The sequence below is a fragment of the Amblyomma mixtum genome, chromosome 3 (genome assembly GCF_055824585.1).
Source record: "Amblyomma mixtum isolate Tamu chromosome 3, ASM5582458v1, whole genome shotgun sequence".
Classification (NCBI taxonomy): Eukaryota; Metazoa; Arthropoda; class Arachnida; order Ixodida; family Ixodidae; genus Amblyomma; species Amblyomma mixtum.
This window is the reverse complement of record NC_143014.1, coordinates 40,107,507-40,125,702: the sequence shown is the minus strand read 5'-3', so window position 1 is coordinate 40,125,702 and position 18,196 is coordinate 40,107,507. Positions and strand designations below refer to the sequence as shown.

Genomic DNA, 18,196 nt, shown 5'->3' with positions numbered 1-18,196 from the left:
ACATGTGCAAGCGCTGAGATATGCCTCATAAATTTCCTCAAGCAAGCTCATGTTCTAAGCAACGACTCTACTGCGAAACCGTAAAGCGCGGCGCGAATCGTGTTTCAGAGGCGCGATAATATAGTTATATTTCAAATGAATACCATTTCTATTCCTCTCTCCCTTAGTCATTGGAAGAAATGACACCCACACTCTCGCTATCAGCGGAATCTGTCAGTCGGCGCAGCGGACGATAAGAAAGGAATAGAATCGTGATAAGAATGCAATGGAAAAGTATCACTCTACCACAGCTTATGTGAGGTCAGATAGGAGTGCCAGCCCGGGGAGTATAACGGAGCGCAGTTCGCTCTGAGGCGGAGGATCGACCTGCTCCCGAGATGAGCGTGACGCAGCAGCGCTTATCAGACGCGGCGGCGCGCCCGCCGATAGCACGTGGTGCTAGCGACGCTGCTGCGGACGATAAGGCGCCACATCAAGGGTTGTCGAAAGAAGAAAAGAAAAAGCGGGGAGAGGGCGTTTGCCCTGGGGAGTGCGGACGCGAGAAAAAGAGGCCCTTCAGAAGCCCCAGCGCTGCTGAATTGAGCCGCCCTATCAACACGCACTGTTTGTAAACGTGGTAACATAAGCAATCCAAAAGGTCGAAAGCGGCGCCCGGACGGCGGAAGGCTTGTCAGCAGATCTGCTGGCCCCTTCAGTGCGCCGAAAGAGAACGCATGTGCGCGCCGCGGAGATTATCTGCCGCCTGCGATAAGCCCGGCCACGACCACTGAACCGACCAATCGGCCTGGCCCGCTGGAGGCTCGGCTCTATTTGCGTACGCCTCAAGTGCGCGCCCAGTGAAAAGCGTACCCAGTAAGACTATAAATGCAAACGGTAAAGAATCCTGAGCCTCTTATCGCGCTATATAAAAGGGGGCCAGCGAAGACTCACCGCTTTCTCCGCCGGCTCGGGCCTGCAGTTCGGGGGTTGTGCCTCTTTCGCAACGGTACAATTATGTAACACGTAGATTGTCACCTAGCAGGCGACAGCTGAACCGGAATAAAGTTCTTCCGGGATAATTCTACTTCATTTGGTCTTCTTTTGTGTGCACTGCTATGATACCGGCTGAAGCGACTCCATGCCCTCACTCGTCATTGGCGGCTGAGAGAGATGTCATTTGAGTCACTGTCAAAGAGCAGGAGGAGGATGAAATGGGAAAAGAATCCGTATGTTACGCTGGCCATGAAGACAAGGAAGGCTGGCAACGGGCACCACCCCAAAGTCGCCGATTTCTCCGGTCATTGCAAAGGCGCCTTGGCAATGAAAGCGGCCGAGACAGCACGTGACGGTCCCCAACTGCGCACTCGAAAGGTGAGGTGCTCCCCGCGAGAAGAAATTAAGCACGCGGTCGTACGTAGCGCGCTGCGCAGCAGACATCCGATCTGGCGCTCGGAAGCGCAGCCCCGTCGCACCGGTGCGTGTGTCCCCATCCGCCGCGCGGCCATTCGAGAATACGAATACAAGCCACGGAGAACACCCCAGATTCAACGGCGCCCAATGCGCGCGCGATACTTTCTGCGACGTTGGACGGCGTCCAGGATGAGCAACTGCTTTTCGCCACCGATGGTAGAGCCGCTGTTATTTCTCTCTCTTTTTTTCCCACGCCACTGTCAGCTAGTTTCCCCATTATTCTTCATCAGGAGACTAAATGCCGCCACTGGGTTTCGAAAGCCTCCAAGAAAAAGCCTGAGAAATAAAGTCCCCGCTGCTTTTCACGTTGTGTGTATACACGCTTCCGAAGGATGTCACGCGGTCGCTTAGGTGAGCCCCGAAGTGACCCAAGTTCTTTTATCAGACAAGGGTAGAGAAATGAGGGGTTCGTTCCTTCATTTCCAAGTTCTTTTAGAGTGTTTTCTGTCCTACAATTTTTACCGAATAACGCCAAGGTACTTTTGTACACCGTAACGACGCACCGAGCACAGACGGCGAAGGCAGGCCGCACAAGCAAACACTGTTTTCGTTCAACAAAAATGAAAGCAAGATTCCCATAGACAACTTATTTAAAGTAATCGGCCATTTCAGGCGACTGGCATGCGTTTCTGCGTGGAAATAAAATTTTTCCCGCATACCCGCATCCCGAAAATTTTTATGGTCGATAGTACATCAAGGTTCTTGTTTGGGAGTGTTAACGCATTCTTAAGACCAGAAAACAAAACAGGACAAGACAAGACTGCTACCAGACAGATGTATTTTCCCGTCGTCCTGCACCGCGATGATACTGCCGTTCTTTCAGAAGAATTTGTTTAATGTTCACGCACACCTTTTGTGTTTGTGTACTGTGTTGTATAGCTGGTGCTCAATTTGAACTGCCATTATCATTCAGCCCATGAAACCAAGCCCTCAATGAAAAGGTGCGCGCCTGGACAACAAAACCCCAGGTCGCTTGTTAAACCGTAAAAGAGACGTCGACATCGAACGAGAGTTGTGAACGAACGGGCTGCCCGCCGCTTACCAGAGCTGCATCAAGCAGCACTGCATTTTCTATGGAGATGAGTTTTACGCCTTTTAGAAAAAATCTAACTCATTCTGGGGGATTTTATATTCAGAACAGTCAGATTCTCATTGACGACTGACGACATGATTCGGCTAATAAAGATATATTTCCGCATATTTCAGGAATCTTTAGCTCCACCGCGCAGTTTAATTGTTCAATGCGTACGCAGTGTAACTGCTGTTTTTTTTTATTTTTGCCTAGGAAAGTAAACGTGACGCAATGAGTCATTTCCAATTGAGTTATATTGACTATATAGGACCTAATAAACCCCAGCAGAGGCGTAATCACAGCTTTCTGTGCCAACTTCAATTTCCACATTACGACAGCGACTTATGTTGTTTGCGGGCAAACCTCGCGGTCAGATTTCTTTGTTGTCGCGAGGGCGCCAGCTATCAGATGTGACGCAGGCTAAACAAAGAGGCATGCGCAATCAGCTGGCCTCTACTGCGCAGTTACCGCTATCTTACTGCCAGGGAGCCGTTCAACGTAAGTCGAGTTGATAATGTCGGCAAAATAACGAGTTAGAAATATAAGCTGGCTTTATTCCCACAGTACGCCTCGCCCGTGCGCAAATCAATGAAACGCGCCAACATCTATGTCTGGCGCCAAAGTCGATGTGAAACTACGGTACATTTGTTATTGACTGCCCCTATGACTCTCATTAGTGCGGGTATATATATGAAATGCATGTTCGTTATTAGCATTTTGTTTTTTGTTTTTCTTCGCGCTATAAAGATATCCTGCAACTTGGCCGACCGTAGTTAGGGTTACCCTTACCTGCGAATTTGTGGAAGCTATGGGTGCGCAACTCAAGCAGACACGGGCTTCCTTCACAAGCTCCTACGCATCTCGCGCATGATTGATGGAAACAAAAAAGAAACGGCGACCGCCGGTGCGGTCTGCTCTCTCCAGGGCGCCCGAGCTATTCTCAGTTAGCCTGAAAACGTTGTAACATTTCCCACAATTTCGCGCCGCAAAAGGCAATGTTGAATTAAGTGGCTCGCCGCTGCCACGTAAATGTGGAGCGAAAAAAGTCGGTCATTGTACAGAACAAACAGCAAGGTTGCGAACGTCTTATCCGCGCGGTAGGTCCCTTCGATTGTTATACCCTTGTTGAAAGCAACCCGGAAATGAATAGGTCCGCACAGTCCCCCTGTCCATGAAGCCGCAAACGGACACCGAGGTCAACGGCGAAAGTCTTCGCGAGATACCGGCAGTGTCTGGCCGAACGCGCGCCGGGAAGCGTCGGCCTTGGCACGCTTCCGGCGCTCCGGAGAGTCTCAAGGCCCCCAGCGCGACACCTTAGCTCTCGGCGTCTTGTTTTTCTCTGGGCGCGCAGTCAATCAGTGCTGATCGATTGCACGCCGCATCGGCGCCAGAGCGAGCAGCGCCCGGCGGCAGCGGCTGCTGCTGCACAGACGTGCTGGGGGGAAGCCCCGCTTGCCAATGGCAGGGATCAGGGCCATGCCAGTATGGTGCGAACTGTCAGCGCGCCGCTGTCATCCGAGATCTCGCCGTAGCAACGACCCTCTTCAACTATGCGCGCCACCGCTTTGTCGAAGATGCTTTCGGGCAAGGACGAGTCAAGAACGCGGAAGTGTGGGCGGCTGCATTCTGTGTCACTGTAGGGTCCTTGTGCAACTTGGGGGACGGTGAAAGGAAATCACTACGGGTACCACTGAGACAATGAACCTACCAGACGCCGTTCTTAAAGAAACTGGGAAAAATATCAAACTTACCGCCCTGGCCCGGGGCGGATAAAGGACAGCACGACAGCACCGCATACTCCGCTTCCACGAGGGAACCCACGCCTACGTGCACATGTACCGAGACAGGAATCACGTGACCATCTCGGTCACGTAGTCATTGGCCAGCAGATCAGGGCAGGAATTTTTGACCAGGAAAAATTGCGCCAGCTAATAACTTTGACGCCGAATGACGCCATAAACACATTAGACAATCGATCGTACAGACACGGCTTAAAAAAAAGTATGTTCTGGAAGAGGACAGGACGTGTGATTGCAAAGGTGTCCTCGGGAAACGCTGAACGCAGGTAATCCCGAACCAAGTGGACCTCCCCGAGTCCGCTGCGCTTCTTTACGCGTTCAGTTTATGCGGGCAGCCGGACGAACAATGCGAATTGCATGTCCTTTCATGCGCAGTATTAGCCAAAAGCTGGGCAACAAGGCTAACAAGGGATTTGATATGCAATCCGCAGAAATCTATTCCCAAGGTATGCGGAAAAAACTTTAGGTGAATAAAAAAAAAAAACCTGCCACAGAGGGAAGTCCACGGCCAGCGAGTGACGAAACCGTCTCAAAAATGCTCAGTACTTATGCGATGGACAGGAGACGTATATCATGCATTCGCGAGGTCGTGTTGCAGAAATGTCTGTTTCTTATGCAGTTATGCAAAACAACTGCGCGAAATCGATTCTCCGAAAGCAACGCAAGGCAGTCGGAGCAAGTCCCCAAGCACTACTAGCGCTGGATGATCAGATAGATATGCAAATCTTGGAACATGCCTCGTGATGCTTCAGTGAGCAGCAGAGGCGTGTCCCCTAATGTTGCATCAGCAAAATGCGTCAGCCAGAGGATTGCACGAGGAGAAATGCAAAATAGCACAGGCGGGCCAGTCCCCGCCACACAGTCTGACGAGTCCCGCCAGTCTGTCTCTGGTAGTGCTGTTCTCCAGACAGGCGCCCAAGGCCGCCGCCACCGTGGCATCTGGAGCTCCAGATGGTCCAATGCCTGGCTCCATTAGTCACCGAGGCACGCCGTGAGAAGCGTGCCTCAAGGCCTTGAACACCTCACTCGTGCGGGGGGCCCCAGAAGCGAGGCCAACCCTTCTGCAGGCGTCGCCGGAGGAGAAAGAGGCTGCAAATCACGGTCGCCCCGGCTTCCGCATGGCAACGAGGGGGGCCCCAGCTGTGCGGCCGTCGTCTCTGGAGGCAGTGCGATGCTGCTGCATTGCGCGCCGCGGGGCCGCGGAGTGTCCAGTTGCACTTGTATAAGGAGTACGTGTCGCAAGCTGAGACGTATGTATCTCATCTTCCAACCCTGTATACTGTTTCTTTTTCAAAAAGTGGTCTTTTAATAAAAAGCTGTTCACACACCATACTGCAGTCCACCAAAGAAGCTCATAAGCTGATTTAAATCGGTGTTCCAACGCAGCAGGCGTTTTATTTCGTCAATGTTCAGTAAAAGGTGGTTGTATTTCAGAGTTGCACGTAACGCGTTACGAGTAAATGATCACTTGTAATCTACATTTAATCGCAATTTTTTAATTAATCGATTAATATTTCACGCGGTAACATTTCGGGTAATTCAATTCCTTTTTTATGTAAATGATTACTCGTAATCAGTTGCTTTTCTTTTCAGAAGAAGTTGCAACCAATGGAACAGCTTTGAGAACCTAAACTGAGCGAGAGTGTTTCTTTCGTGACAGAGCGACAACGGACTGGCCGCGGAGAAGCACGGGCCGCGATCATCCGCACTACAACCGAATCACCGCCGCCTTCTACGGCAGTTCTCGTCTCGAGAAATATCACGTTACCGCTCAGTAGGGACCGCTCCCGTCCAGTCAGATGGTGCTGCAACTACGAGCTGGCGCTCAAGGTGTTCATACGCTGTAATACCGCCCTTCCATTCAGCACATACAATGAAAAAGTGTTCAGTGTAGCTGCTGATCTTCGTGAGGAAATATGGGGAAATTAGCGACCTCTTCAAAAAGCAACTCCTCTTGAAAATTAAAGTGGAACAAAGTATCAAGCAAGCCGCAGTAGTTTATGTATTCTAAGTAAATCTGTATTATGGCAATAAACGTTCGAAGGAAAATAACGCGATGGTAACTGATTACTTTTCTGTAGTTGTTTAGATACTTTTCTGGGGCTGTAATTGACCACTGGAATCAGTTAAATTTCAAATGTAGTAATTGTAATCTGTGACTTATTTTCTGTAACGTGTATAAGACTGTTGGAGTCACAGGTACGACCACTGCTACACTGCTGGTTCTTTACCTTATTTGTTTTTCACCGTAGCATTATCTTGCGGTATTCCACGCATTTCTAAATAAATGCCTCAGTGATAGCAGAGAGCGAACGCGACAGTTTCACGGACTTGAGAACCCACATTATGAGGCCTTTTTACGAGCAGAGCACCTGAGCAGGGGTGGGTACGCTGCAGCAATCACTAAAGTATATTGGAGTGCGACAACTGAAGCAGTGCAAACTGCTATGGCACTGCAAGCAGCAGGAAGAGGTCTCTTGCAAGATTCCACCTGCGCCTCCTTTTTCTCTCTCTCTCTCTCTCTCTCTCTCTCTGTTAACAGGCACATGCCCAGGCGTGTTGGAAACATCGTAAGATTCTTTTCAGCAGCTGCCACTCGAAGATAACAGATGAGTATGAGGAGCTCGGATGCCTGCTTGTTATCTCTGCTTCTGTGCTATCTCTTGTCGGCACTCTAAGCGTAACAAGGCTCTTATTCAGCCGCAATGCATGAACAATAGTCGACGTGGGATGCAATGGGATTGCTCCACTTTAATTCAGTGCCGCCGATTTTAAGTGCGCGGGTTTTCCTGCCCCTCCTCCCACGTGACGGACGCCGAAGAGTCGCTCAGGCATGCAGTTGGACTGCACCCTCCCTACTGTGCAGCTGCGTCAGGAGAGAGATGGAAGCACCGCCTCGATAACGGTGGCGTCACGCTGCCAGTTGCAACGCCAACGGAAAGAACTGGCATGCCAATTAAACACGTTTTCTCGAAAGCGTTCTTTCATCAGGGTTGTGCGTTCTCAGCCGATACCGAGCTGGCCGACCCTCGAGACTCTTCGTTACCAGTCGACCGAGACACGAAACCAGGATGTGTGGGCAAGCACCCACATGCGACATCTACTATACTCTGACGACCATAGCCTCTCGTTATTTCTAGAGGGTACTGTCGAATAATGGTGAATGGAAGAATAACCAAATGATGATAATGATGATGAAATAAAATAAAGAAGTAAAGCACGCCAACAGTTGCAACTTCGGGACATTGTCCGCTCTTAGGTTCAACGACACTTGATGATGCGAATTACGCCTCACGTGGCACAGGCGTCAGTCACTGCCTAAGTCTTGCGTTCCTTGCAACGCCATTGCCTATCGCACGGTGTCTCTCTCCTTTAATAATTGCCTGCTGCGCTGACGGGTAGAAAGTATAAGGAAGGTGTTCGGCGCTTCAGTCGCGGGGAAGCCCAGTGATTACGTGCCGTTGCGGCGAAAAAAAAAAAAATGCCGCCCGCCCGGATAGAGTCACCGTCTTTGTCTGCGCGAAAGTGCCGTTGACTCCCGTGGCGTCAAGAACGGCGCGCGTCAGGAGACGCCGGCGGGCAGGCCAGTCTGTGCGTGCACGGCGCGCCTATCACGCGAATTCCTCGGCGACGTCACGAGGGCGGGAACGGGCGGTTGCGACACGCGCGCATGCCGTTCACGGCTTCGCGCGTACGCTGCCCGGAAAGGACAACTCATTCAAGCCAGGCTCCAGATAGGATTGCGGATGCCTTCGGGGAATTCGATGCAGCGATGGCAGGAACTGAGAGTTAAAAGAAAAAAAAAAGGGAGAAAAGCCCGCAGAGTTGCGCCGAACGAAGGTCCAATCAAGGTCGGCGGAGGCCAGAAGTGGAGCAGGGAGATAGAATATGCTAAGGGCGCAGCGGCGCCGTGCTTCGCGGTCGCACTGCGGCCGTCGGCGAGGCGTGATAAGCCTCGGTAATGGAGAAACGCGGAGGTGGAGGCTCCCTCGAGGGGGCCGCATCGCGGTGATGCAACTTCCGGGAGAGAAAGCGAGGCGCAAGAGAACATGCGGGCCCTGCTGATGCTGCTTCACGGGCGTCACTGCGCTCGCGAGGTACTGTCCCTTGAGAGATGGTACGCGCTTCTATATCCGGGTTAAAATTATAGAGCGGGAGCTGTGCGGCAAAGCGGCACATGAAGCGGCAAAGATGCTGCGTCGGTCTTGAAATAATAACCGAAATAGAAGGCCCTCAGAGACAGCCGCGGTCTTTCAATCCTTTAGAATTCTTTAGAAACAAGAAGAGAAATTCGCGAGCCCCCAATGCCGCCCGTGAAAAACGAGGTCGGAATTGACAATTACTTCTTCGTAGTAAAACATCCAGATTTGTGGTGATTAACACTAGCTATAGTAACAGACGCGTAAAGGCAGCATAAAAGAAAAAATGCACTGGAGGAAACTCCTGAGGCGAAAAGCGGAATTAGGCGTGCAGGCTTCGAGGTTGGAAATAAATAACGACGCCTAGACAGCTTTATTTCATTCCTTTCCGCCCAGCTCTGCATCAGGTGCTGTGTCCTGCTTGTGGAACGAAGTGCGACAGCAAAGAAAATATAAAAAAAAAATAGTTCTCGATGACGTATTCTTCGCATGACGTTGGCAGGGAATTGAGTCTTCTCAAGCCTCCCTCGCAAAAGAGAGGAAAAAAAAAAGCGCCCAGCTCATTTCAGGGATGGTACTACTTTACGGCGCAGCGCGTGACGAAAAATTGCATCATCTCTGGCGGCCACATTTCAGGGCCGCTGTTTTCTGCGGAGCACCGCGCTTTGCCCCCCCCCCCCCCCCCCCCCCCCAACCCGCTTTACCAGAGGGCGAGGTGGATGGAGGGTGGGGGAGAACATTTCCGCGTGGTAAGGAAAGAAGGTTTCAGAAACTGAAAGGCACCTGCAGTCCGCGGCGTTGCCGAAAAGAGGCAGGCGGGGAGAGGGACGCCCGAGGCGGGGCGAGGCTGCAGGCAGCCCGAGCCAAGGTCTCTCGCGCGAAAGGGGAACAGCGAGGGGCCGTTGCGTCAGCCAGCGCATTTTCAGTCTAAATTGAAACCACTTGATCCAGCTCCATTACTGGTATGGGAGGAAATACGCAATTTTGGCAGCCTCGAGAACGAAAAATAAACAAAGGGACTTGAAGGTAGGGGATGGCGGCGAGACAGGAAGAATCCCGGACACTTTGTCACGCAGACCTCGAACAAGTGCCCTCCTTTGTCGAAAGAGGGGAAGAAAAATGAGCTCATTACCCTTGTAGGTGTCCTACTGAAGACCGTTAGCAATGTTTTTCTTCAATTGTGCTTTACATTAAAGCGATGACATTTCGGGATCCGTCTTCGTTATACCCGAGGCTCAAATCCATTATATCCGAATTTCACTCTCAGGTCCCAAATTTAGATACCAATGTGTACATCACAAAACGACCATTCGTTTGGCGCCAACCGCATCCCTCTGTGACCACTGGTTCGCCCGCCACGGTACTCCGAAGGCCCCCCCCCCCCCCCCATTGCGGTTTCGAGGACCAAAGGCCTTCGGTGTTAATCCTTCACACGCACTAGGCTTCAACTCGGCTAGTAATTTTTTGCTGCCTGTACCGCCCCGGCGGCCGTGCGCGCGTGATTGGTTGATCACATGATCGGCCGCCATCTTGAATCTAGGACGGAACAGGACAAGAAATGTTCGAACGTGAACAATAAGAGCTAGTGCTTTTAACTCGCATCACACCTTTTCATATGTAGTATTGTAATACAGGAATATACGTCAGCATTCGGAGTCCAGATGCCTCGCCGGGACACCCTGCTTAGATACCTGGGGAACATCCGCTTTTCGACGTTTCGACAGCAGTCTGCCACAGCGAGCTTAGAAGACAAGCGTTTTTTTCGGGAACTGGAAACTTTTCATGTAATTATAGCACTTTTATTGGCGTGCAAGCCACACCGCACACCGAACGGAGTGAACAGGACACCCGTCACTGAGTACACCTTGTAGAAGGAGAAAAAATATATATGCAACGAATTTAGGAAGGCCCCTGTCACGCCAGGGGACGATAAAATAAAGGAAAAGGATGCGCAAGCCAGGAAAGTCGAGTAAGGAAATCACTGAAGTCAGGTTTTATGGTTTCTGATTTTTTTTTTTAACACGAAACGTTTGGAAAATTTTGCCGATAGTGGGACGGAAAGACCGTAAACCAGCCTGCATGAAAAAAAAAATTGCGTTAGTAAAAATTTACATGTGTATTCAGAATGACTGACTTTGGTTCAAATTTTTATGTCTTATGAAACTTACTCAAAGCGACCATATTGCGGCTCCCTTAATATTTCAATGACTGCGATCGAGCGTACTGAGTGCTCTGAAAATTAATAAAAGGCCTAATAGAAAATAAAGCGACAGATTGAAGATGAAATTGCAGCCGCACAAGAATACTGCGTCTCTGCGTACGTTAGTTGCCAAGTCTTCATATTGGGAAACCGCTGCAGAGCTTCAGTCCATTGCCGCATCTTGTTGCACCATCCGAAACGACAAGATTACTTTCTTTCATTACCTTCGGGCACCGCGGCGAAGCACGAGTTATGCAGGCAGTGCGGCCATTTTCTCGTGAATGCGAACCGCAACCAAAGAAAATTTAAAATCTTTTGAACCTACATAGATATCTCAAAAACACTTGTGTAGGCCATGTTAGTACGGTTAAGTTAGAGAAGGTAGAAAATGTTTCTATCAGCGGAAGATTAACAGCATGCCATACATTGGGAATTGTGTACAGAACACAGCCTAGTCCAAGCTCGACATCCAGTAAGTACAGCAGTTTGCTCTGGAGAGCGACTTTAACCGTGTCGCCAGGCTCTTTTGGGAGGTTTCTTATATCTTCCCGGCCAAGTGAGTGATCACACACCATGGTGCGGAACAAAGTGCACTGACATTGTCTCTTTGAAATTACCGCACCAATAAAGCAAGCTTCCAATGCCGTAATCTTATCACTACTTGATTCAGTATTACAACGCAATGTAGCTTGAGGATCGCAACACTTCATACTAACCTCCAGCTGCACACAGTGTGTGTATATATATATATATATATATATATATATATATATATATATATATATATATATATATATATATATATATATATATATATATATATATATATATATATATATATATATATATATATATATATATATATATATATATATGAGAGAAGCCAACAGCCACAGAAACCAAGGGGCACAGGGGATTTTTTTTATTTATTTATTTATTTTGCGGTGTTGATTAGTTTAGAATATTACTGAATATGTTATCGCTTAAAGCTAATTGATTAGAAAAGCAGAAGAAAAAACAACCGCATGCCGCCGGTGGGATCCGAACCCACGACCACCGAACCCACGACCTATATATATATATATATATATATATATATATATATATATATATATATATATATATATATATATATATATATATAACGCGAGAAATATTTTTTAAAAATGTTCTATGGGCGTGCAGCCTGAAGAAAATCTGAAGTCGCTTTTTTTTTCTTTGTTCACTGAAATCCCCTGGTAATCAAGCAATTGTTACTGTACTATAGACATGCATTTCCCCTCTAAATGACACCAAATTGTCAGTAATCCAGGCACGATATTTTCTATTACAGTAACACTCATAGAGAGTGGAAAGTCGTTCTTGGTCAAAAACTAAAAAAGAAAAAAATATGCGTCTACTACTGGCGTTAATATTACAAATAACGCAAAAGATCGTGAATTGCGTTTTGAAGTACATATTTAACAGCGATCTGCAGCTGCAACTACTAGAAAAAGAAACTATACACCACTATTACTAAATCTAAAAATTATAGCTGAAACGCACCTCACACAGTGAACTGCTTCTATCACCCACGTAAGATCAATAAAAAAAAAATAAGCATCGCTTGATTCCTGGTTCCACGAGCCTTGCGTCTTTTTCAAATTAAGCATTTCAAACAGAGAATATAATTCGCTTGGTAGCAAGGCAACTGGGGAGCGGCGTTAAATCCCTCTTTAAACGCTTAGCCGCACGGCTTCGTCACTTGTTCCCGTCGCCAGGGGTCGCGATAGACAGCCGCTAATAATGGATAAGAAGTAAGGGGGAAGATTGCACTGCGCGCCACCGGGCTCTTGGCAGCTATCTTTGCGGCGCTCGAGGGAGCGAGCGTAACTCAGGAGGGGGTGCCTGAGCCACACTCAGAGCCCACGCGTGCCGAGGCGAAGGCGGCTATAATCTCGAGCGAAGGCAGCTACTCACCCAGAAAACCGGGCGAAATCAGGACCCGCAGAACCCACGAGGCGATTTCAGATGTCAACTGTCCACAGCTGGTAGCGGCGCGATCTCTTCTCCGGGGGACGAACGCGGTGGCACTCGATCGACGGGACTCGACGCCGCACGACCGTCACTACTACTTGCGCGAGGGACTGGCAATGAATGATTCCGAGCTAGCACAAGGGCGGTATAAGTAGTATACGTACCCTCTACCGCTAGGATGTACTCTTTCTATTGGTCCTCCTCTTCGCCGAGAGGAGGCGCAAGCGAGGAGAAAGGAGCCGGGAGCCCTTTCCTACTTTCCACGCACTAGGAGACCACGCATTGCGCGTCTTCACACCACCGCTTGGCTACGCACAGCTACGGGGCCGGTTTGACATTTTTTTTTTTTATTTTCCAGTAAACAGCATCAGATATCTGGTGCTGGTGTGGGGCATCCACCACACCATACTGCAGCTGTAGCAGCAGGTTCGGCTGGTCGGCGGCGGGTGGCACCATAGGCAGCGCGCGCTTTCGGCGTGCGATGGGCCCCTCAACCGCTGCAACGACTGCGGAGCTTTCCGTATTTCGCTCTCGTTCGGCACCCACCTGTAACGCGTTCTTTCCGGCAGGTTCAAATCGTTGCGTTGCATTTAAACTGCACGAGCACCACCGCTGCTCCGCGCTACTAAGGGAAACTACGGGGAAAAGGAGTGGGTTACACGAGAGGAGCAGAACCTGTCTTTCGTACGCATCAAAGAGGCGTTTTGACTGGCTTATTGCGAGAATCTGGAAAAACCTGGCTGCGTTATTCCTTAAGTGACACACATTTGCCCCAAACTGAATTTTTGCTCGCAAAAGCAGCGCTGGGGTGAAGCACGCCGCAACTGACGACTCCGTATCCAATCGGCCGCCTGCGAATCGCTAACGTGCGCCAGTACCGCACAGCACACGGGAGCTTTTGCGTTTTCTCTCCATCGAAACGCGGCTGCCTCGTGCTGAATATATCAAAGCACCGCGGTGAGCACGCTTTGCTTCACTGCCCTTACCCCGCACACGACTTGACTTGAGTGAGAGGGCCGGACACTGAGCCGTGCTGCCGTTTTCGGAGTCAGTGCAGAATGCCCTCCCAAATTTCGACTGGCATGTCGCGGAAGCCCTAGGCAGCAATGCCTTCAGAGTCAGATTTAAGCCAGGCGTAGACTGCGGCTGCGACTCACTTCTAAGCTCGTTAATTTCTGCAAAATCAACTCGCGAGATCGGCTTCAAGAGCAACTTACTCATAGAACAAAGAGAAACGTCCCCGCTTGATTTCAATATTAAAAATTGTAAATAGTTTGGTTTAACGTCCAGAAGCCACACATGGGTTATGCGGGATGCCGTAGTAGAGCTCCGATTAATTTAAACCCGCCAGAGTTCTTTAGAGTGCGCTTGCATCGCACAGCACGCGTTTTTTGTGTTTCCCCTACATCGAAATACGGCCGCCGCGGCTGAGATCGAACCCCTGACTTTGGGAAAGCAGCCGCACGCCAAAGCCACTGAGCCACAGCGTAGGGTTGGTTCAATAATTGCAATGCCACCATTCGAAGTGGACAAGTTCAAACGTGCAAAACTAGCTGCGTAGCATCGAATGCTTGCATCGAATGGAGCTCGACTGTGACTTCATGAGTCGTGACATACATCGCTGATGAGTACTAAGAAACGGAGCACATGATCAGAGCACCGCAGCGATGATAGCGGCCCAACAAACTGTCCCCGAGGCGTTCCCGTGACGTCTGGAGGGACCCGTTCCTCGAACTGGCTATCAAAGTGCGGCTGATTCATGCGAACCTGCCGCCCCTGAAGTTGGCGCAATCAATCGCAAGTCCGCAGAGTCCACAACCATGGGTACAGCTTTCCGAATGCCAGCGCCGAGTGAATAAAGGCCTTCCCTTATCTGAGCCAAAAGTAGGGCTTAACGCAGAGTGCTGTGCACGTTCGCAACAAATCATTTCATTTTTCATAGCTTAAATCACATCCAAACAAACCCTATTCCGGGAAGAAAAAGAGCGGAAAAGAAAAAGCGCGCGTAGCGTTTAATGGCAACGCACGAAAAGGCACCAAGCAGCCTCTGCATCCAAGAACTGTCAATGGCGAAGGTGAAAGTAATAAGGCCTTATCAGCAAACGTTCTAAACTGAAGCAATACTCATCCACCGCTCGGTGTCGCAGGTGCCCTGACTTGCGACTCTCTTTATCACAGCAGGACGCGAGAGGGAGGGGGAAAATAAGCAAAAGCGGTCACACGAGCTCTGGTGGCGATCTCCTGGAAGCCCGGCTTATTTGACCAACTGTCTTTCCCGAGAAGTCTCCCAGGATTCGGTCTGGAAGCGCTGAAGTCACTATATTTGTTTCTATGTTTGCTAGGTTTCCCAAGACGACAGTCAAGGCTCCCAGGCTGTTCAGCTAATTGCGCTTCATTTGCCACCGTGTGTCCCCACAACATCGTGCGCGTAAATGCATGCAACTTTGCAGCAGCCCATCGTGTTCGGCGCCAGATTCAGCTGAATCACTGTTGTCTTGCTTTTGTTATGTGTCATTTTTCTTTTTTCTTTTTGCAACTATAGCTATACGAGGGTTTCGCTTGGAAGGTAACATTGAAGGTAAGAGACATGGGAGCCGGCAAGCGGATGTCGTCGAGGGCGCGCCCATGTTGGGTGGGCGCACTCGGGGGTGGACAGTAGGGTGCGATGAAATTTCACACCACACGTGATTGTTGCTGCATGCACGAAAAGAAAACGATAGCGCCTGTTCTTATACGGGCCCTCTAGCCACCGGCATATGGAGCTGCCACAAAGGTTTGTGATGCTCTGGGTTTTAAAAAACCACCCAGGCTGTGGTCAGTCTTCAGAAAGCGGGAAAAAGTATAAGAGGAAATGGTATACGATTGGTGGAGGGAACAGTTTGACTTGAGAAGGAAGAAAATTGGGGCGAAGTGTATCTGAAGAATACTTTAAAAATTATAAGATAGGCGACAATTATTTCAGCCGCTATGTAAATGGGATGCTGCTTATTAGTTATAGCATGACCACTTCTTCGCACCGGGAAATGGCAAGAAAGGCCGCGATTCCTTTTTTTTCTTTTACGAACTTAGAAACGTGCACCATTCTTCACAAACTTTAAAACAACTTTACTCAGCCTTCTCCGCTTGCTTGTGGCGAAAACAAACATGTGATTGGCTAAGCCTTGTTCGTTCAAATGAGCGTGTAAGCGTTTACCTTTACTGCGGCTACTCGCATGAAGTAGCGCCGATCATTTTCTCTGCCAAACTCAATTCAAAGAGAAGAACTAATTTTCTAAGACTCGGCGAAAGTACCTACCCCTTATTCAAATACATTTTAAAGAGCAGGCTCTCGGAGATGGTAGAGGTTTTATTTACTACAGATCTCCACAAAAACGTTCAAACTTCGCTTAGAATTTCCACGATTGTAGCTTTTTTTTTTTTCGTCCAAAGAACTAGCCCTGCATTTATATAGCAGGGCCCAACCTGGAGCCTTTTTGGAAAGGTTGTATTTCCGGCGAATGCAAGCGACGTTCCAGATTCCCGCCGCCACACAGCTCCTCGTGCGCAGACGCACGTATGCAACCGTGCGCGGCGTCTTAACGAGGACGCAAACATAAAAAAAAAAAGGGAAGCCCTGACTGAGATGCATCGCTTGACTACGAATGAAAAATAAACTGCCCGCCCGATATTCCCGCCTACTTGGCCACGCTTCTCTAAAGTGGGGAAAAAGAAAGAAGAGTTCAACGGTGCTTCGGTGATCGCATTTTACTGCTCTCTGAAACGATCCGCGGACGTATGCATTGCAGTGCGCATTACGGCGTAGAATTCAGCCTGCTCTCGCGCAGCTTTAATCGAATTCGGTGCTTTGCAGTTGACTTCAGTTCAACACTTACTTTCATGTTCTTTTCGTTTCACTTAAATTTGCAGATCTAAGACCAAGTAAAATTTAATTTACAGACGAACTGTATGAAGAAAAATTCGCTAGTCATCACTTTCCACGTGGTTCTGGCTAAATTGCTCCGAATTATGACGACGTGCTTAATTAAGCCAATATGTGCGTGTGGGTTCGCGCGTGTGTGTGAATATTTGCCTTGCATTACGCTTCAGTAGCACTCACTCCCCGTCTACGGCTTGACACTCTTGTCGGCGTAAGACCGCGAAATGGCGCGATCTCAGTAAAATGTGCCATAGCTAGGCTACGCTGTGCCCCACTTTGCAAGCTTTATTTCGTGCCGTTTCCTCATGCGTCAACACTGGCTGACGTCAGTATCGTCTGCATATAATCAGCCCGATAGTAGTGGTAGTAATATTGGGATGTTAACCCTATAAAAATAAAAACGGCAATAGAAACGGTGGATAAAAATTACAAACGTCCAGAATTTCGTTGCTAATGGTCGTTCCTACATGGCAGGAATGCAAGACAGGTAGATTTATTGAGAAAATTTTGATCACGGCATAATTAAAATCAGCCAAGCCTGATAATTTCTGAATTTTTAAGATTGATAAAACTGCGCGCAGGCACTCTGCGCATGCAGTAAATCATTAACAAAATCAATCATTGTTCAATGGTTTGTCAATGCCGCTGTACGCCGGTCGTTGCGATTTTAGGCTGTATGGCCGCTAGGGTTAACTTCTGCAGGGCGTTATGTTACCACAGGCCTCCTGCATCTCTGGCAGCTCACAGGTTGACCTTGCTTTCATGAATATGGTGGAAGAGGCATTTCTTCAATAGTGTGAGAAACAGATGTAATTCCGCCAGCAAAAATGAAAACTATTCACATGTTTGCAGTCGCTGTGTTAGTTTATCGTTTATGATTTATTCGCTTTTAACGTCCCAAAAGCGACTCAGACTATGAGGGACGCCGTAGTGAAGGGCTCCGGAAATGTCGACCACCTGGGTTTCTTTAACGTGCACTGTCATCGCACAGTATACAGGCCTCTAGAATTTCGCCTCCAAAGAAATTCTGCCGCCGCGGCTGGGATAGAACCTGTATCTTCGGGCCAGCAGTCGAGCGCCGTAACCACTGAGCCGCCGTGGCGGCCTGGTACGTTATACGCGAGGCATTACAAGGTTAATGGCACAGCGGGAGCTAGGGCTACAGTGCACCGAACACAGGCTGATTAATGCACCTGGTTAAGTTTAAGGCTAGTGATTTACCACTGCTGTTGAAATCCAGTAGCTCAGGCATTCATTGTACCCGCGTCACGGATGCCTGGACGCATGGGATTCCTTTAGTTGCGCCTCTGAAAACCCAGTAAAGACAATGCACCGGGCGAAGGCGTTGGCGAATGACGTCAGTGATCGCAGGTGATATATAACGTGAATAAAAAAAAAGAGGCATTCGGCACCATAATTCATCTTCTTTTCTCTTGCCCTTTAATTAAAAGAACAAAAAAAAAGAAGCCTGTTCGCGTTACCCACTCAGAGCTTCAAGGAGTTAGATTTGTCCTTCTGTGCTTTTTTTTTTCTTTTGCTTCGGTGCGGTCGTTTTCGTTTTTCCCTGTTTTAAGGGGTGGAGGCCAAGCAAGGTGGGAGGCATGA

The 18,196-nt window shown here is 49.0% G+C and overlaps 1 protein-coding gene across 5 annotated transcripts in view; it reads right to left on the bottom strand.

The window, feature by feature from the left end:
* ImpL2 (Ecdysone-inducible gene L2) overlaps positions 1 to 18,196 on the bottom strand; it is an 80,678-nt gene that overhangs the window by 15,377 nt on the left and 47,105 nt on the right. The window contains exon 1 of one of the 5 annotated variants that reach the window (XM_089578807.1): positions 12,619 to 12,791. The exons of 2 other annotated variants lie outside the window; for them this stretch is intronic. The gene's annotated coding sequence lies outside the window, so the exon portion shown is untranslated. Of the gene's footprint in view, positions 1 to 285; positions 309 to 930; positions 953 to 12,618; positions 12,792 to 18,196 lie in introns of those variants that run through there. 2 more of the 5 variants (XM_089578813.1, XM_089578812.1) reach the window with 2 other exon arrangements.